Source organism: Mesoplodon mirus (genome assembly GCF_964341445.2).
Source record: "Mesoplodon mirus genome assembly, chromosome: 3".
Taxonomy (NCBI): domain Eukaryota; kingdom Metazoa; phylum Chordata; class Mammalia; order Artiodactyla; family Ziphiidae; genus Mesoplodon; species Mesoplodon mirus.
This window is the reverse complement of record NC_138978.1, coordinates 29,657,923-29,676,213: the sequence shown is the minus strand read 5'-3', so window position 1 is coordinate 29,676,213 and position 18,291 is coordinate 29,657,923. Positions and strand designations below refer to the sequence as shown.

General features: G+C 41.4%; 1 long non-coding RNA gene across 1 annotated transcript; it reads right to left on the bottom strand.

Moving 5' to 3' along the window:
- Positions 1–821: 821 nt before the first annotated feature.
- Positions 822–13,971, bottom strand: LOC309799437. Its single transcript, XR_014293279.1, has 4 exons — positions 12,812–13,971; positions 7,186–7,263; positions 6,283–6,394; positions 822–1,811 (listed from the first exon to the last, which is right to left on the bottom strand). It is a non-coding gene; the product is annotated as an uncharacterized lncRNA (long non-coding RNA).
- Between the last annotated feature and the right edge of the window lie 4,320 nt (positions 13,972–18,291).

Sequence of the window (18,291 nt, the reverse complement as noted above, 5' to 3'; positions counted from 1 at the left end):
AGTCACTTTGGTCAAGTTACTTTACCTCTTTCTGTCATTGTATCCTGTGACTTTGATAAATTCACTTTAATTCTAATAGGGTTTTTTTGATAGATTCCTTAGGACTTTCTACAAATACAATCATGTTGTCTTCAAATAAATACAATATTACTTCTTCCTTTCCAACCTCTATGCCTTTTTTCCTGATTTATCTAGAACCTCCAGTATAATATTGAATAGACAATTGAATTGTCGTTCCCAGTCTTAGGGAGAACACATTTGGTCTTTCACTAAATAAATATGATGTTAGCTGTAGGTTTTTGTTACGTGTCCTTTATCAAATTGGGGAAGTTTTCTTCTATTCCTAGTTTGCTTAGAGTTGTTGCAATTGGGTATTGAATTTTGTCAAATGCTTTATCTTCATCTATAGGGCTCATCATATGATCATCTTTATTGTATTAATCTGGTGATTTCCACTGATTGATTTTTGAATGTTAAATTCTTTCTTAATGTAAAAACAAGGAAATAGAGATATTCCATACATATTTCTGTGCATTTTTTTGGAACTGGCAAGATCCTAAGGTAATTTAAAATCTCTAGGCTTATTCCCTAGTTGTCTCTCAATTATAAAGCTATATGTTAAAGACATAATAATCAACAGTAATACACCTTTTGAGGGTTAAACAAACGATTATATTGAGTCTTCCTGATTGATGATTTAAATATATTTTAGTGAAATCTGAATCAGTGTAAGGATAATATAATATTTATGCTGACTTCCTGATCATTAACTTCTCCCATAATCCACAGAAAAATAATCTTAACTCTTTTGAGATCTTATTTTTTAAAGAAATGAATATACTAGAAAATGAAGCTAACTGGGTAATACATAATTGTTGAGAAGTAGTTCACTGCATATTTAGAAATTATTTTGGAGTAGTAATCATAATAAACAGAAGTTTCCAAGTAAAGAAAGTCTTGGTTCTTCATCAGGTGATAAAGAAAAAGGGGACCCCCATAGTTGGTGCCTTGATTTATCATGCTTGCTTTTTAACCATGACCATAATATCATGTTCATTCTCTTTATAGGAAGGTATTTTTATTGTTTGTTACTAGGTATTTCTGGGGCTGCTTTATTATAGTGCCTGCTATTTTTGTAAAGAAGCCATTCAAATATAGTAAGAGTGATTCATCCCCTCCTACTGCCAGTTCCAGTCCCACAAATGGAAAAGCACTGAGGGGGACTTCGGCTGATTTAATCTTCCATTAAGGTTCTATTTGCATAGCCCATGGTCTCTAAAGGCTTAGTCTGCCGTTGCCTCAACCGACCTTTTGTACAAATAAAATTGAATGAAACAGATGAGTGGATAAGTGTGTCTGGAGAGCAGCCCCGGAGTCTCACTGCCCCCGCTCACGTGCAGAGCAGTGTTTCCCAACCCTCTCTGCACACACAGGGCCCGAGGGGTGAAACCCAATGAGGTGCTCTCATCGACTCCTTTACAGGATTGGCCTTTTCAGCCTCAAGAAGCAGCATGACCCATTCCATTCAGCTGCTGCTCTCAGCCCATTCTTCAGCTTCTCCTCTCACGTTCCCATGGAGGGAGGCTCTGGGCTCGTCCTGCACATGCTCCCTGAGCGAGTCATTCACAAAGACAGTCTGCTCTCCAAGGCAAAGCTGCAGTCAGTGAGGCTGCAGACAAGGAGCCATGCCAGCCAGAGGGGGAAAGGAAGACGCATTGAAGATGGCATCAGTGCAGTCATCCCACAGGGGCTTGAACTGAGCTTGGATGTTTTTCCTGGAAATTCCAGCTTGTTCCAGGCATTTGTTTTCTCTGTAAAGGAGCGGGGGCAGGTATGATTCCCTCCAGGCAGGAGAGGCAAATAAGCCTTATTGAGCAGCACTGCACAGAATTACTAAGTATAGAACAGACCAGCCTTCCAGGAACAATACATGAAGTCATCATAACAGTAACTTTCCCCTTGGGTATTCTCACAAAATATTTTTATTTAGTTTGGGTATAAGAGATAATATAATGCCATAAGGATAGTTTAAAATGCAGATTATTTGGGGGCTTCCCTGGTGGCGCAGTGGTTGAGAGTCCGCCTGCCAATGCAGGGGACACGGGTTCATGCCCCAGTCCAGGAGGACCCCACATGCCGCGGAGCAGCTGGGCCTGTGGGCCATGGCCACTGAGCCTGCGCGTCCGGAGCCTGTGCTCCACAACGGGAGAGGCCACAGCAGTGAGAGGCCCACGTACCACAAAAAAAAAGAAAAGAAAAATGCAGATTATTTGGTAGAAAATAATCACATTTGAAATATGTGATATTTTGTTACTGTTATGTGGGTAAAAATCTGGCTTTTAGCAATCTGTTTTCAGTTCAACAAATATATGTATTATGAGCCACCTACCCACTGCTGATGGCTAAATGCTACTCTTTATGCTGGGTGGCGAGAAAAGCTGTGTATGGACTAAGCATGACAAAAAGATGGAATTAGGAGACTGTAGACTTCTCTGCTAATTAGATGGATTAGACCTAGAAACGGCTGGTGTGAGGTGGTGGATTAGATGTATCCATAAGGGAAAGGAACTCTATTTTATATCGATCAATTTTTTCTTATTATAAAAAGATATATTTCCATTCTAGAAGATTGGTGCCGGGGTAGGGGGTGGTGTGGATAAGCAAAGCCAAAGGAAAAGCCCCTGCTATCCCACCACCCCAAAGTGATGCCGTTAACACTTTATTTTAGATCCTTCAGCGAGTATATGAGGGAAGTCTGACTTGTAAGCTGGACATCACTGAACAGTATCAAACTCCGTATTTGTATTTACCTACTCGTGCATCCTTGCACTCTGATTAAATCCTCAAACTTGATGTAAAGTCGTTTTCATTACACACATCCCTGTAAAGCAGACATTGTGCAAATACCAAATTCACGCAATTCAAACCGTTATTTTCTTTTTCGGTTAATGTTTTAAATATGTTATCCCTTAAGCTTATAAACAGAGTCTGACAGAATGTGACCAAAATAAACTAGTTGATTACCTTGCTCCTCTGTTTAAAAGTACTCTATTGGCTTCTCATCCCTCTTAATCTAGGAATTTTCATTTCTGGTAGTGGTGGGCTAGGTAGTTAGAACCACTGAGGACAACTCTAAAGGTTGAGAGAAATATTCTTTTTAATTTTCTTAAATGTATTGAAGAGCTAACAAAGTAGCAAGATTTGTAGACCTGAGTAAAAATCTAGGGTAAAGCAAGGACCCAGAGATGTAAGCTGAGCACTCAAAGCCTCCTTTTCTCTAAAGACATTTGCTAATCTGGAAGAAATATCTGTGAAATCAAACTGGGTTGTTGGTAGCCTTACAGGGCAAGAATCAAAACCTAGGTAAGAAATCTAATAAGCCCTCCCCTTTGTAAGCTGGGACCACGAAGAGCTATACCTTCAGAGTAAGAGTAAAGTGAAAGTAAACCAGCCCTGGAGCAGTTCAGACTTGTTGACACAGGTGGTCCAAAGAACCTCAAACTTTTATTAACTTAGACCAGAATGACTACTAGTCATGTCCCCTGGTGCCTGGCAGAAGCAAAGGAAAATCCTTTCTGGAGGACTGTGCCATTATCCTAAGGACTCAATCTCAAAAATGATTTTTTTTCCAAGTATAATGACCAGTAGTCAAAGATAATTAGTTCCAAAAAACAACAGGCTACCCTGAGTAATAACCAATAGAGACAGCAGACAACACAAAGTCCCACAAAAACTTCAGATAGGGGTTCCCTGGTGGCGCAGTGGTTGAGAGTCCGCCTGCCGATGCAGGGGACACGGGTTCATGCCCCGGTCTGGGAAGATCCCACATGCCGCGGAGCAGCTGGGCCCATGAGCCATGGCCACTGAGCCTGTGCGTCCGGAGCCTGTGCTCCGCAACAGGAGAGGCCACAACAGTGAGAGGCCCGCGTACCACAAAAAAAAAAAAAAAAACAACTTCAGATATTGCAGTTATTAGACAGACTCTAAAACAACTGTGTTGACTACATTTAAAGGGGTTTTTTTTAATGAGCTTGAAAATATCTGCAGGAACAGGAATCTGTAAAAAATGTTGTAACAGATTAGAAAAAGAACTAAATAGAACTTCCAAAACTGAAAAATACAATAACCAAAATTAAGAACTCAGTGAACATATTAATCAACAGATTTTACACAGCTGAGGAGAGAACTGAACAATGGATCTAAAGGACGTAACCAGAATGCAAGAGAGGAGATAAAATGACAGAACATATACAAGATAGGATAAGAGACATAAAGGATAGAGTAAGCCCTAACATGCTTTTAATGAGAGTCCCAGTTGGTGAGGAGAAGCAGTTTGGGACAGAGGCATATTTGAAGAGATGATGGCTGAGAATTTTCTCAAACTGACATAAAACACCAATCCATAGATTCAAGAAGCCTAATGAGTCCCAAGCTAGCAAATGAAAAGAAATACACACTTAAAATACATCATTGTAAACCTGCAGATAACCAAAGACAAATCTGTGATAAATAGATTATCGTCAAAGAAGTAGCAGTTAGGCTGATGGCTAATTTCTCAGTATCAACAATGGAAGCCAGAAGACCAAGCCTTCCATAATTCTTTCTGCAGATTGTTTGCTTTACAAGGACCTCCTGCCAACAAGTTAGTGGAGGCAAAAATCTAGTCCTCATTCCAGTTGCCAGAAACGGTGCCTCACTCTGAGCTGCTTCTGCCCAGAGAAAGGGGTGCATTTTTCTAATTCTCACAAAGATATCTTCCACTTGCCAAGCCATGTGCCAGTGGGGCAGCATCTACCCACAGGAGGTACCCTGTTTTAACTTGTGTAAATCACCAGATGAGCTAGCAGGGGGTCTGCAGAAGAAGGTAAAATAACTTCATGTGCCTCTTCTAATTTTGAAGCTACACATTCTTTCTGTTCTTCATTTCATTGGACCTAGGCAGAGGAAAACAGCTCTGGAAAATTAAAGGTATTTTGAGGCAAACAAAAACTGAGAGTTTACTACTATTACATTAAATGTGAATAGACTAAATGTTCCCATTAAAAGACAAACATTGTCACAATGGATTATAATTCAGTTGTCTACTATTTACAGAAGACTACCTAAAATATCAGACAGTATTTCTCAACTTAGGGTGATTTTGTCCCCAAAGGGACATTTGACAGTGTCTGGAGATTTTTTGTTGTTGTCATAACTGGCAGGAGGGGGTGTACTATTGACAAGCAGTAGCCTGGGATGCTGCTAAACTACAGTGCACAGGACTGCCCCCTTACAACAAAGAATTATCTGGCCCAGAGGGTCAGCAGTGCCAAGGTTGAGAAACTCTGATATAAATAAAGAGAAAATTTGAAGAATTAAAAAATGGAAAAATGATACACCATGAAAATATACAACAAAAGGAAGCCAATAACAGCTATATAAATGATAGGCAAAACTGTCTTAAGTCAGAAAACACTTCTAGAGATAAAAGGTATTACTTCAAAAGAATAAAATTTCCATTTATCAGAAAGATATAAGAATTTTAAATTTATAATTACCCAATAAAATGGCCTCAAAATGCATAAAGCAAGAATTTGCAAGACAAAAACAAATTCACAATTGAGGTGTTTCATGTTTACATTTCTCTCATGGAATTTGATATAACAAGCAGTCAAAAAAACAGGATATATAAGATTTGAATAACAGCTAATTTCACTGATGGGCATTTATAGAATCCTGTACTTAACTATAGAATACATATTCTCTTCAAGAGCACACATGGAACATTTATCAAAGTTGACCATATATATACTGGACATACAGCTAGTTCAACACATTCCAAAAGATTAAAATTGCACATAATTATGCTCTCTGACATTGGTATCATTAAGAACAATAAGAAAAAGGTGACTGGAGACACATACTGTGCCCCAAATATTTTCAAAATTAAGCAGTACACTTCTATGTAACCCATGGGTCAAAGAACAAATCACAGTAGAAATTAGAAGTAACTGAATGATAATGAAAAATACCATATATAAAAAAACTCCTGGGGTGTAAATAAAGCTGAGTTAAAGGGGATTTTATAGTTTTAAACTCACCCATCTCAAGAAGTTAGGGGAAAAAAACAGCAAATTAAATCCAAAAAAAGTAGAAGGAAGGAAATAAGACAAGAATAGAAATTAGTGAAAGAGAAAACATTCATAGAGAGGATCAACAAAACCAAAAATTGGTTCTTTTTAAAGACTAATAAGATTCAAAATCCTTATAAAGAGTAGTGAAGAAAAAAAGTACAAAGATTACCAATTTCAAGAATGAGGGACTTCCCTGGTGGTCCAGTCGTTAAGTGGTTAAGACTCTGCTTCTACTTCAAGGGGCACGGGTTTGATCCCTGGTCAGGGAACTGAGATCCCGCCTACCACGTGGCACGGCCAAAAAAAAAAAAAAAAAAAAAAAGAATGAAAATGAGAACATCCCTATACAACCTACAGGCATAAAAATAGTATATTTCTAAAAGAGTGAACTCCAGCTTCTTACCCTGGGTACACAGCCCTGTGTGATCTGATCATTTAGATTAGACCCTCTCATTTTATGTCACTGGCCCTTAAGTCTACTGTGCAGCCATCAATCATGCTGTCTGTTTCTATCTTAGGGACTTTGCTCTAACTCATCGCTTTTTCTGGGACACAATGGCTGTCTCCTTGTAGTTTGATCTCAATTTTAACCATAACCTCCTCAGCCAAGCCTTTCCTGACCACCAGCCTAATGTAGCCACTAGTCATTCCCCATTACATGACCCAATTTTTAAAAAATATTTATTTATTTATTTATGGCTGTGTTGGGTCTTCATTTCTGTGCGAGGGCTTTCTCTAGTTGCGGCAAGTGGGGGCCACTCCTCATCGCGGTGCGCGGGCCTCTCACTATCGAATCCTCTCTTGTTGCGGAGCACAGGCTCCAGACGCACAGGCTCAGTAATTCTGGCTCACGGGGCCAGCTGCTCCGCGGCATGTGGGATCTTCCCAGACCAGGGCTCGAACCCGTGTCCCCTGCATTGGCAGGCAGATTCTCAACCACTGTGCCACCAGGGAAGCCCACATGACCCAATTTTAATTCCCTAATTAGCACATATTATTATCTGATGTCTTAATTATTTCCTCCCTGCCCCAGATATAAAACACGTGAGAGTAGGAATCTTATCTTGCTCACCAGAGTGCACACAATAGGTGCTCAATAGATGTATGTTGATTGAAATACCATCTTCTCATTCAGTCAGGGAGAGGTAAGCTAGGGGAAATAGGAAAAAAGTAGAAACAGAAAATGAAGAAAAACATCAAACATCAAAACTATAGTGTTTTTTAAAAAGGGAAAGAAGGGACAAGAAAATGTGCACAATGGGTTGAAAGGAGGAGGGGGGAAAACACTTTAATCGTATAGTAGTACTGTTGTGTTTCAGAAAAGCTCTTTAATTAGAGGGAAAGAAACTAACTTTGTTGAGCTCCCTCTGTGGAGGAAGCCTAAATTGCCAGATGATGTTTTTTGAAAGGTTTCATTTCTACTTACAGCTGTAACCAAAATAATTTTCTTTGTTTTCAACTCTTTCCTAGGAAGAAAAGAGCAAGTTCTTTCATCTTATAGGAGGAAAAACAAAAGGCTCTTTGCCTTCATGGTGTAATATTTGTCCAGGATTACTGGTTGTGCCATTCACTGAGAGAGAATACAAGAAGGCTCATTTTGGAGGGAAATCATAAGTTTCATTTTGAACAGGTTAAGATTTAGAGGCTTTTGAAACATCCAAGTAGAGAGAGATGTTGACTAGATAATGGGATACAACAGCCTGGGTCTCAGGGGAGAGGTCTGAGCTGGAGCTCTAACTCTTTGATATACACAAGGTAATTGAAGCCATGGGGGTGGATGTGAATGTCTAGAGAGAGAGAGAATAAAGTACGAAAAAAACGAGGTTCCAGGGCTGAACCTTGAGCAACTCCAGCATGTAATGGTTAGGCGGTGGGAAACCAGCCTCTGCAGGAGATTGAGAGGAATGGCTAGGAGAATGTGGTTTCATGAAAGCCAAAGTTAGACACCTTTCCAAGGAGAGAGGAGGGTCAGCAGTGCTGCTGAGACATCAAGGAGAACAAGGAATGAAAATGATTATTAGATTTAGTGACATTGAAACCCGTGACCTCAGTGAAAGTCGTTTTAGCAGAGCAGTGTAGAATCTGAGTCAGTCTTAGCTTTGCATCCCTGGTGCCTTTGCATAGGGTAGACACTGGATATATTTGTTCATTTTACTGTGAAATGTTTAATAATGCAGGAATATGTATCATATGTATGTGCAGAATTTAAAGAATAATTATAAAGTGAACAACATTTACTGATCACCCAAGTTGAGAGAATCTTAGGAGACACCTGTCTGCCCCTCCCTGCTAGCAACTTCTTCTCCGCCCAGAGATACCACTCTGCCAGTATTTAAGGGATAAGTGTCCCCTTGCTTTTCTTTATAGTTTTACCACGTATGAATGGTTCCCTAAACAATACACTGGTTTTTTTTTTTTTTACAATATACTTTTTAGTTTTGACTGTTTCGAATTCTGTGTAAATGGAATCATACTGTATCCACTTTTTTGGGTCTTGCTTCTGTTGGCCAACATTATGTTTTTCTGATCTGTCTGGGGTGATGATGAGACTGTATGTCGTTTGTTTTCACTGTTATATATAGTATTGTGTTGAATAAATATACCACCATTTACTTTGACATTCTGCTTTTGATGGACATTTGGGTCACTTCCCATTTTTGCTGTAACCAGCAACACCATCATGAATATCACCATATGTGCTGCCTTATGAACTTGTGTAAGAGTGTTTCTAGGATGGGTGTATACATAGGAATGGAAATGCTCGGTCATATGGATATGTCCATCTGTTCCCTAAAGTGGTGTGTCAATTTACATTCCTCCCCTTTCTGTGTGAGAGTAACCACTGCCCTAGATCCTCCCCAGTGTTTGACATTGTCAAACTCTAAAATTGCTGCCTGCCTGATGGCTATGAAATTTTATCTCATTGTGGTTTTAATTTGCATTTTTCTCCTTATAAGGCAAACTTCTTTGAATTGAAGTATAGTTGTTTACAATGTTGTGTTAATTACTGCTGTATAGCAAAGTGACTCAGTTATACACATATATATTCTTTTTCATATTCTTTTCCATTATGGTTTATCCCAGGATATTGAATATAGCTCCTTGTACTATATAGCAGGACCTTGTTGTTTATCCATTCTATATATACCAGTTTCCATCTGCTAATCCCAAACTCCCAGTCCATCCCTCTCCCATCCCCCTCCCCCTTGGCAACCATCAGTCTATTCTCTATGTCCCTGATTCTGTTTCTGTTTCATAGATAGGTTCATTTGTGTCATATGTTAGATTTCACATATAAGTGATATCATATGGGATTTTTCTTTCTCTTTCTGACTTACTTCACTTAGTATGATAATCTCTAGTTGCATCCATGTTGCTGCAAATGACATTATTTCATGCTTTTTTATGGCTGAGTAGTATTCCATTGTATATATGTACCACATCTTATTTATCCATTCATCTGTCAATGGACATTTGGGTTGTTTCCATGTCTTAGCTATTGTGAATAGTACTGCTATGAGCATTGGGGTGCATGTATCTTTTTGAGTTATAGTTTTGTCTGGATATATGCCCAGGAGTGGGATTGCTGGATCATATAGTAAGTCTATTTTTAGTTTTCTGAGGAACCACCATACTGTTCTCCACAGTGGCTGCACCAACTTACATTCCCACCAACAGTGTAGGAGGGTTCCCTTTTCTCTACACCCTCTCCAGCATTTGTTATTTGTAATGATGTTATTTTAATGATGGCCATTCTGACCGGTGAATGTTTTTTGTATGCTTATTGGCCATGTAGTATTTCACAAAAGAGAAAATCCAATCAAGTCTATTGTCTGTTTTTCTGTTGTACCTTTTTCTCATTGGTTCATAGGTATTCTTTAATATTTTGGATGCAAATTCTTTTTTGATGATGTGTGTCGAAAATATTTTTATCAGTGTAAGGTTTGAATTTCACTTTCTTTATGATGCCTTTTAATAAATAGAAGTTTTTAATTTTAATATAGTCAAATTTATCAGTCTTTTCTTGTTTAAAAAACCCATAATGACTGAAGTCATTATGATTTTCTTCTAAAAGTCTTATATTTCTGTATTTTCCACTTAAATATTTAATATTTCCACTTAAAAATTAATTTGGTGTGAAATGGGCTATCAGTTTCATTTTTTTCCATGTAGATACCTGATTTTCCCAGCACTGTTTAAAGAAATATCCATCCCTTCTCTATTGATCTGACATACCCATCTGTCAGATAACAAGTGTTCATAAATGTGTGGATTTGTTCTGGGAATCCCTCTTTGGTTTCATTCAGTGATGTGCTGATAAATGTTTAACAACTAGCTCCTCTCTCTCCTCTCCCATACACTCAAAAAAGCCCTGATTTGTAGCACTTGCTGATTTCTGGTGGGGTGTAAATACTCCCACCATGACCAGTTTCAAGCTACCAACATGATGTCACAGAATGCAGAGTTCGGAAGAGATGCCAACAGTGGGCTCTCAAGAGCAGGGTTTATTCCAGTGCTACATCAAAAAAGTATCTGGCCCAATCCTCTTTCTGATTTCTGTGAGCCCCCAGGGCCTTGTAAATACAAATATTAACACATCAATTTTCAGAAACATAGTTACTGGGAAAATTAGGCATAATTATGAATTAGTTCCATCCACTTACTATTATCTTCTAAATATTTTAAAGCTACCCTCTTCCCCACCTCCCCTCCCCCACACATATCCTGATCATTCCCACCTAAAAGTTCTTGGGGTCAGGGTTGTGACTTCTATTCCTTTATTCTCTCCTGTCCCCATTCCCCAGTAGCACCAGCTTCTTTGCCAAATTCAATGACCGGTAGAGGAGGCTTGCTACAGAAATTTCAAAAACGTGGACTAAGTCACAACTCTAGGATGTAAACCACTCACTGGGTCATGTACGGCCTGGGAAACAGAAGGTTGTCCAGAGGCGAAGCAAACTCTTTACATATCTCCAAGGGCAATGTTCAAGTCTATTACAGCAAATAAAAAGACTGGCCTGTTTGTGTGGCGTCAGCCAGGAAACCTTGGCAGCAGTGACTGAGCTTTTTGGTATCCGTTCACCTATAACTGTATGACTCCATAGACCTTTTTCTAAATGGGGACCGTGGTGATCCTAATGTTCTGTAATGTGGCCCTTGTGGCCCTGGTCAGCTTATCGTCCAAAGTAATAACAACTGCAGTAGCTTCTGTGAGCGCCCACTTGTGTGAGTGCTGTTCTAGAAGTTTCACAGGGATCCTGTCTGATCCTCACAGTGTCCCTTCAAGGGTGGTTGTTCCATTTTACAGATGAGGAAATAATGACTCAGTGAGGTACGGCACCTTGTCCTCAGTCACACTGGTAGTAGGTGACAGGTGTATCCCATCCCAGGCCTGGGTAACCCCAAAGCCACTACCCCACACTGCTTTGTTCCACTCTTCACTTTGTATGTCCATGGTAGGGTTCTCCACTTTCTGCCTTGTGTTGTAGTTCCCTGTATATATTTCTATTTTCCTTACAATATTGTCAAAGTCCTTACAGGCAGAAACTGTGTCTGTTCCACCTACTGCCCAAGCAGCACTAAGTTAGGCTGACGAGGTGAACTGGATTGAGTGACCTGCCCAGGAACACTGCAGGGTCAGTGTCTGGGTCAGGAGTTGCACTCTCTGCTGGGAGACGATCCCAGGAGTCCACCACCTCCCATCTTCGTGTGCTTCCTAGCTCTGACACCCACCCAACGGTCCCTGGGTCCACTGGAATGTGTACTTAGGAAGCGAGGACTACCCCCAGCCCTGGTCAGCAGGTGTCTGCACCCAGCTTCTGAATGGCCAGGACTTGTTCAGATGGAGAATGAACATTCTTTCCCTGACATTTTCATTTTTCACTTATGTTTTGTGCTAAGAATATTGGTGATGTTTAAGCCCAGTTACTTTTAAAAATGTAGGCAATTTGGAAAATAAATAAAGGCACAAATAAGAAGATGAGAATCAGCAGTAACCATACCACCCCAAGCAACTGCTATTAACATTTTGGTACATGTCCTCCCAGCTAGCTATACATTCAGTAACGTGGAATTCACAAAAATGAATTATAGCATGCATGTTATGTGTGTAACCTGCTTCATCCCCTTCCATTTTTACTGGTTATTCCAAATCTAGAGGAAGCCCTGTTAGAGAAAAGTCCTCTCCTCCCTCTCGCTGTGATTTAATGGGTGAGATGGGGTTAGATCATACTTAAACTTATTTAATGCCATTTAAAAGTTTGTAAAGCATTTCACCTCCTAATGAGGAAAAAACTTAGTCTGACTCATAGGGCAGAGGCAAGATCAGTGTTTATATCTTTATGCCAGCCTGAGAATCCTTCCACCGCTATTTATTCCGTCCTTCCACAAATGCTTTAAAGTTTCAGGTTTCAGGAGGAGAGAGAGAAAAAGTACAATTGTAAGTAGGGCTAGATGATCAAATGTCAGGGCCAGATGGGATATTGTTTTTAACTGCATATCTATCTGAGGGGTTCTTTTTAAAATTATTATTGACTAACTTCTGAATATGTTTTATATGCATAGGGAAAAAAATTTAAAAGCTATAAAGGGTATACAGTGAAAACAGCCCCCCACCCTATCTCTCATCCCCCACGTTCCTCTGCCACTCTGTCACCTTCTCCGGAGCATCCCTGTTAGCAGTTCTTGTGTGTCCTCACCTGAAGCATTCTGAGTTCAAAGGGCAGGGGCGTGCAGAGGTGATCAAGTGTGAGAAGAATGCGCTTCTGTATTTTCCTCTATCACATCTTTATCTTCCACTGAGGTCATCCAAGTCACTGGGATGCAAAGCCCCCAACAATGTTCCAAACGAAACAGAATCTCCCTCTTCCAAAGTCCCCTGTGGCTGTATCTCGAGGCAGGGTCAAAACTGCCACCTTCTGTGCCATTGGAGGCACCACTGACGCCGGACCAGTCTCAGCGTCTGCAGACTGAGAGCCTCGTCTGGGCTCTGCCCTGGACTGGCTCTAGGCAAGTTACCTCACCTTTCTGAGATGCCCGTTTTAACTAGGTGATCTCCAAGCCCCTTTCTTCTCTAACCATGGAAGATTAATTAAGAGGATGTCTTAGCTTGGGCTGCTATAACAAAATACCATAAACTGGTGACTTATAAACAGCAGACATGTATTTCTCACAGCATTGGAGGCTGGAAGTCCAAAATCAGGGTGCCGGCATCATAGGCTTCTGATGAGAGCCCTCTTCTGGGTTGCAGACGGCTGACTTCTTATATCCTCACATGGCAGAGAGCAGAGCAGAGGAAGCAAGCTCTCTGGTAGCTCTTATAAGGGCACTAATCCCATTCATGAAGGCTCCACCTTCATGACCTCATCTAGTCCTAATTACCTCCCAAAGGCCTCACCTCCTAATGCCATCACACTGAGGGAGTAGGGATTCAACATACGTATTTTGGGTGGACACAAACATTCAGTCCATAACAGGGGATAACTTAAAACAGTACTTCTCAAGTTTTAATATGCATGTGAATCACCCAGAAATCTTGTTACAATGCAGATTCTGATTCAGCTGATCTAGGATGGGGCCTAAGAGTCTTCGTTCTAAGGCTGCTCCCGGGTGATGTCATCTGCTGGTCTGAGGCTCAGGTCTTGAGTAGCAAGAACCAAGCTGGCCTGACTAATGGCCCATGACCTGTTCTAGGGATTAAGCACCTGGGAGTTCAGAGTAACATTTCCTTTGAAGCTGAGAGCTCCCTCTGGAGAACCCTGGCACCTGGTTTCCTAAGATTCTTCTCTGCTGAAGAACACTGACATTCTGTGAGCTCTGCTGGGTGCCGGGCTCTGTGCTGAGTGCTCCAAATACATTCTCTTTCTTCATCCTCACAGCTACCCAATGAAGGCAGTGCTGTGATTGTCCCCATCTTACAGATGAGGACAGTGCAAGCCTTCAAGAGGATAAAGTGCTCACGATTACATAGCTGGTAAGGGGCAGAGCAGGCATTCCAACCCAGATCATCTGATTCCAGAGCCTTCATCTTACTGCCGAACCGAAGAGCAGAACGGCGTTCTCGGTTCCAGCCTTGGAAGTAAACACCACTGCATCATGTGTATGTGGGAGCGGACACTGTTGTCCATCAGTGCAGTGTCTCCTCCAAGGGAACATGTCTCTGCTTGCATGTCTACCCTCTGCCTCAAATTTTCTTGATACCTCTGAAGGGGCTCTGACGGCAGCAGTATCATCCAATGGGTAGGGTAGGAAGGCTGCTCCCATGAACCTCTCTCGCCCCAAGGAAAGGGTTCCTTGGCTGTGAACAGTACTTAGATCTGTCGTGGGAAGGCCATGGGCCTTAACAGGCCACATCCATTTTCATTTACCTTCTGAAAGAAGATTAAGGAGAAAATTCAATTTTGCCTAATGCCTCCCCCAAATGGCTAATTTATATGCTAATTAGCAAGATAAGAATCGATGAAACTGGTAATCAATATGATATCCAAGGCACCAGTAATGAAATTCATTTTGAGATGCACCGCCAGTGGAAATGAAGCAATTACGCAGAATAAATGGGGCAGCTCAGGGAATAGGGGCTCCGTGTTGCACTTGACTGCATTATTTCCCCCATTACTCCTCCCCTCACCCTTTCCCCACCCCATTGAAATCAACTGTCCATGCCGATCCTTTGGAGCACCACACACCAGCTTCTCCCTCTCTAATGCCCAACCCTGCATGATCCCTATGGATTTGTGGTCCAACCGGGAGAAAATGGAGGAGGGAAAATTACACTCTGAGAAGCCTAGACGTACAAGCCCTGGAGGAGAATCAGGGGCTAAATAGGAGCTTTTAAGCCAAATGCTGAGTAGTGAATAGCACTTCACTCTCATACTTGCTGAGCATGGTTTAAGGGTTTCCAGTTCTAGAGCTTAAGTATAGCCACCATATTGCCTAGATTTTCCAGAGCTGTCCTCATTTCAAACATTTTGTCTCATCAGACAATATGTCAAATGATGTGTCCTACTTAAGTCCAGTGTGAAGTAGGCCTTAGTGTCCTCATAAGATTTAGCCTGACTCTAGGAAGTCTTATTTCAACTTGACCATTTATTCATTTATTCCAGGGTTTCAGATTTTTTTTCTTTTCTGTGTGTGTGTGTGTGTGTGTGTGTGTGTGTGTGTGTGTGTTGAGGGGGTGATTGCAATCATCTCTGGAGATTAGGGACACAGCATTATTCATTTCGTACTTTTCAACTAAGACAATTAAAATGAATCTTTTATCCCAATGTCTGCTCACTGGTATCACCTGGGGAGCTTTTCCCCCCAAAATTTATTTATTTATGAAAATTCTTAGCATATGAAAATGTTGAAAGAATTATACAGCGAATATTATATATGTATATTTTTCTAGATTCTATAGTTAGCATTTTACCATGCTTGCCGTATCACATATCTATCCAACTATCCATCCCTCTATCCATTCATGAGTCTAGCTTCTTTTTTATGCAGTTTCAAAGTACGTTGCAGGCATCAGAATGCTTCACCCCTAAACACTTCAGCATGCATATCATTAACTGGAGTTCAATATTTGTTTCTTTTTTCTTTTGAGGTAAAATTTATGTACAATGAAATGTACAGACCTGAAGTACACCATTCTGTAAGTTTTGACAGATACATGTACTATGTATATGTATACATATAATATACATTAATGTAAACCAACCCCTATCACCATATAGAGCATTGCCATCACCCCGGAAGTCCTCTCATGCCCGCTTCCAGTTATCCCCCATCCCCCCACTTCCAGAGGTAATCACCACTCTGATATTTCCCACCCTAGATTAACTTTTCCTATTCCTAAAACTTCACGTAAGTGGAACCATACAGTTTGCACTCTTGTGTAAGGTTTCCTTCATCCAGCATAGTATTTTTGAGATACATCCATGGTGTTGCCTGTATGGATGGATAGTTTGTTCCTTTCTATTGCTGACTAGTATTCCACCGTATGGATGTACCACAGTTTTTTAGCTAATATGAATAAGGCTGCCAGGAACATGTTTGTATTAGACTTTTTAATGGACAGATGTTTTCATTTTCCTTGAATAAATTCCTAAGAATGGAATTTCTGAGTAATAGGGTAGGTATATGTTTATTTTTATAAGAAACTACCAGGGGCTTCCCTGGGCAGTCCGCCTGCCGATGCAGGGGACATGGGTTGGTGCCCCGGTCCGGGAGGGTCCCACATGCCGCAGAGCGGCTAGGCCCGTGAGCCATGGCCGCTGAGCTTGTGCGTCCGGAGCCTGTGCTCCACAATGGGAGAGGCCACAGCAGTGAGAGGCCCGCGTACCGCAAAAAAAAAAAAAAAAAAGTAGAAACTGCCAGACCATTTTCCAAAGCAGTTGTGCTTGAGGAGCTTTTAAAATACAATGCCTCGGGCTTCCCTGGTGGCGCAGTGGTTGAGAGTCCGCCTGCCAATGCAGGGGACACGGGTTCATGCCCCGGTCCGGGAAGATCCCACATGCTGCGGAGTGGCTGGGCCCGTGAGCCATGGCCGCTGAGCCTGCGCGTCCGGAGCCTGTGCTCCGCAACGGGAGAGGCCACAACAGGGAGAGGCCTAAGTACCGCAAAAAAAAATAATAATAAAAATAAAATAATAAGATACAATGCCTCCCCCTTATCCCCAGAAATTCTTAAATAATTAATTAATTAGTTTGGATTGTGGCCCAGGTGTAATTGTTTCTGACATAATCATCTGGTGGTTCTAATGTGCAACCAGAGGTAAGAATCACTGAAGATATATTTCACTATATTAAATGCAAAACGTTTAGTGTTTTTTTTGGTTTTTTACTTTGAAAAGTGGCTTTCTGTTGCTGTTCCCTTTTTTCCTTTATTTTTACTGCTGTAAAGACTTAGGTATGGTCTAGGACGATCTGGATGTCACAATGCAGACTTCGGAGTAAAAAGACCAGCTTTCTGATCCCAGTTTTCCACCTTGTATCACTTGACCAAGTTACTCATCAGTTTCCTCTTCTATAAAATGGGGCTTATTGTATGATTTCCAAGGTTATGAGGATAAATGTGCCTGGCTCAAAGAATTTTCTGAAATTCACCATAGGATTGGGGTGGGAAGAGAGTTTCCAACCCCCCAGATGAGTGGGATTCCTTAACTCTGCCTTTCTGAACAAGGGCAGATTGACAGTTCTTTTCTTTGGTTCCTTAATGGATGGCAAGGCTGTGAATGTCAGAGGTTGAAGAGCTGTCACCACCTCCCTATAATGATTGAAGTGTAGTTATCTCTTGTCTTACAAATATGTAAAAGGCACATGTGAGTAGGATAAGGATTTCGAGTTGGTTTTCCATCCAGTGGTAACTTGGGCTGCTCTAGCTATTCACCATGGAACCAGCAACACACCTTTGCAAGACTGCTGGCTAGAGGCGGTGTTAAGACAACAGGGAGGAGCTATCCAGCAGCTGATTACTGAGCATTGAGTCAACAACTACAACAAAACAAACCACTGAAATCTGATCCCTACCATCTGAAGCCTGGCCCACTCCCCCAGGGGAGACAGACCTGGACACTGTCTTCTGAGTTCACCTTTTATGACACCAGTTCAGATCTGAGTGAACTGGCCCCTAAGCCTTACAGAAAGCTGGTTTGTGTGACTCCTGACAATGTTATATATCAAATGCTCAATCCTTGTTGGGAAAACAGCAACAACAAAAACCTCTTTAAGGGGTCTTCTGAGTGATGTGGCTTCTCTCATTGTTCGACCATTTGAGTAAGGATTTGCCAGTGGGCACCAGGAAGGATGCAGTTGTGAATAATAGGTTTTCCCACGTGAGACAGGCCAGAGTGGGCATAGATGAGGATCTTAAATCAGGCTAGAAGTGCTACATTTTAGCTCCTTTCTGAACAGGAGGTCTGTGGAGCCTCCTCCTTCATGTCCTCCACAGACATCTACTGAGAATGCAGTGTTCTTGCCTTCCCGGGGAAGTAGGGTTTCCAGAGTATCAGAGGTTGCTCTGGGCTCCAGTTGTCAGAACAGAGATCCAGGGTAAAGGATGGCTGCTAATGAGCCCCTCTTTTCAACTTTTTGGCCTCCCTGAGTGTCTGTCTGTGGGACCCGCGTTCTTTTGTCAGGGGGTGCAGGGCAGAGGGGGTGAGGAAAAGAGAGCAGATGGCCTGCTATCTGAAGCATGT